The sequence below is a fragment of the Hibiscus syriacus genome, unplaced genomic scaffold (genome assembly GCF_006381635.1).
Source record: "Hibiscus syriacus cultivar Baekdansim isolate YM2019G1 unplaced genomic scaffold, ASM638163v2 tig00110410_pilon, whole genome shotgun sequence".
Classification (NCBI taxonomy): Eukaryota; Viridiplantae; Streptophyta; class Magnoliopsida; order Malvales; family Malvaceae; genus Hibiscus; species Hibiscus syriacus.
The window spans coordinates 1,050,989-1,054,327 of NW_024062726.1; positions in this window are offsets into that span (position 1 = coordinate 1,050,989).

The following is a 3,339-nucleotide window of genomic DNA, read 5'->3' on the forward strand; positions in this document are numbered from 1 at the left end:
CTATAATTACTAAATTAATATCTTAAAACTCACTCAAAAGATAACCTTAAATGAATGTTTTCCACAGTGAAAAAAGTATGGACACTTTTATAAAAAGGATAGATACTTTACAATATAAGCACTACCTATTACATTATATAAACGCTACCTATTACATTATATAAGCGCTACCTATTACATCATATTTTTACCTATTATATTGAAAGTGTCTATACTTTTTATAAAAATGATCGATACTTTTTTTAAAGTTATGTAATTTATGTTTCAATTTTTTTAATAATGTTTCATGTTTTCCACCTACAATATTAATTTAATAATTTCATTTGCACAAAATATTATTTGATTGTTTTGATATTTTATAAAATATTATTTAGTATTTAAATTTAACAATATTAACCAAAGATAATAATAAAACTCACTCAAAAGATGTACATACCTAAATATGTAGTTATTGTACATACATAAATTTAATGATAATATATACTTGTAGTTATTGTACATACCCAAATATGTACTGCGAATTTAATGTTGTACCCACCCTTTAACTACCACTACCACATCCTATTGAAAGCAGCACGACTGAAACGTGTTCAAAATGAACCTTTGCTTACATCTCCATCAACTCCTGGACCACTGAACTTGCACAACAAAATTTTTGCCATGGATAATACTGATGTAGACAATGTTAAGCCAACCGAGGAATGCCATGAAGTACATAATGTTGATGAATCTGACAGATTGGTTGGTCAGCTCTTCTGTTCACGTGATCAAGCTTGGTACTTTTACAAGGGATTCGCACGGGAACATGGGTTTAGTGCACGTAAGGGAACAACACGGCTTGACGTGGAAGGGAATGTGAAGACACAAGTTTTTTGTTGTTCCAAAGAAGGGTTTCGAGTATCAAAAGTCAATAATGTTGATTGTCAACGTGCTCATACGCCAGTCACAAGAACATGATGTAAGGCTAGAGTCGTAGTTACAGCAACAAATACAAACGATCAGTGGGTTATAAGTAAGTCTGATCAGAAACATAATCATGCATTGTGCACACCTGCTATGACACCATTTATGCATTCTAATAGAGCTGTAAGTAAGGCTGATATCGATGAGGCAACAACATTGAAAGAGGTCGGTGTTGGCACGCCACAAGTAATGAACTATTTAACGCAGCAGGCAGGGGGCTATCATAATGTTGGATTTACACATAAAGACCTCTACAATGCACTTCAAAGAGGTAAAGCAAAGGAAATCGTCGATGGGGATGTGAATGCGCTTATTGCCTACTTTGATTATAAGAAACATGATGATCCCGGGTTTTTTATGACATACTCGGTAGACGAATCGGGGGCATTGTATAATCTTATTCGGTCGGATTCTACATCGAGATCGGATTACACATGCTTCGGTGATGTAATTGCGTTCGACACAACGTACAAAGATAATTTGTATGGTCAACCAATTATGCCTATTGTTGGTGTCAATCATCACCATAACACAATTGTGTTTGCCACTGCCATAATCGCTGACGAGATGTCTCAATCTTTCGAGTGGGTGCTACAGAATTTTTTAGAAGCCATGATGAATAAATCACCTATTTCCGTTGTAACCGATGGGGATAGGGCAATGCAGAGGGCTATCAAATCTGTTATCCCTTATGCTAAGCACAGATTATGTTCTTGGCATCTTTCTCGCAATGCACAAGCTAACATTGGTGACCCAAAGTTTACAGCAGCATTCTCAAAATGCATGGCTTCCTGGTGGACAACCAAGGAATTTGATATTCAATGGCGTTCGGTTGTTTCAGAATTCAACGTCCAAAAGCATCCATGGGTGATTGAGAAGGGAAATACACGACACTTATGGGCACAAGCATATCTAACCGGTCATTTCTTTGCCAATATTCGCTCAACACAAAGATGCGAGTCTATGAATGCTTCACTAGCTATTGCACTGAAACACAAGAAGACATATTTAGATGTTGTTCGTGCAATTGAAGATGGAATTAGTAGAATGCGTATGAACGAGTTGAAAGCGGATTACTTAAGTTCCCATACGAAGCCCTTCCAGATCACAAAACTGGTCGACCTTGAAAGCCATGCCGCTGCAATTTTTACCCGTGAATCTTTTCGTGTGTTCCAAGATGAACTTATACGGGAGACATTGTACCGGATTGAGGCAGAGATTAAGTCCTTATCAGATGAATGTCAACATTATATTTTGTCAAAGTACGCAGAAAAAAATAGGAAATTTGAAATTAGTTTTGATTCTCGTACGAAAACTCTAATTTGTTCCTGCAAAAAATTTGAGACCGTTGGACTTCCGTGTCGCCATCAACTTCACATTTTGAAGCAATTGGACTACATATATTTTCCCGGGACTTTGATTCATAGTAGGTGGACTAATGATGCGAAGGCTTCTGCACCCAGCTATGTTGATTTGAATGTGTCTCCAGAAGTGATGCAAATGGCAAGGTTCGCTGCTCTACGTTCAACGTCAAGTAGGTTATGCTACATTGCATCAAAGACAGACGAGTCTTTCAAAACCGCAAGAGATGAGATGAAAAAACTAATAGAAGAATTAGAAAACTCGTTTGGTTTGAATGATTCAGTCAACCAGAGCATTGTTGTAAACAATGTTTGTGACCCTCAACGAAAACAACGCAAGCGAAAAGAAGTGCCGAAGAACAAGGTCGAGAAGAAAATTAGGCGATGTGGGTACTGCAACGGTGAGGGACATAACAAACTAACATGTCCTCAAGTCAAGCTCAGTTTGAGTACAAGCACACAGCCTACATCAACTGATTTTTTCGAAGACGGAATGGAATGACAACGATCTCCATATATCGTAAGTATCAACATGACTCCTATTGTATGTACATATAAATATTTTGAATGAAGGAAGAAAAACCGCGTTACTTAAAATTACCGACACAATATTAAAACGTGTCGATATAGGTTGTAAGACCTATTCGCTCATAAAACCGGTATATTTATACCGGTTATATTACAAAATTATCTATTACATTATAAATCTGGGTTCCGATTTGTAAATGTCGACACTTTTTGACAATGTATCGACACATTTTTCTTCCAATCTGGACATAAAGTACCGACACAATATTAGAAAGTGTCGATATAGGTTGTAGACCTATTCGCTCATAAAACCGGTATATTTATACCGGTTATATTACAAAAGTATCTATTACATTATAAATCTGGGTTCCGATGTGTAAATGTCGACACTTTTTTAAATGGTATCGACACATTTTTCTTCCAATCTGGACATAAAGTACCGACACAATATTAGAAAGTGTCGATATAGGTTGTAGGCATATTCGCT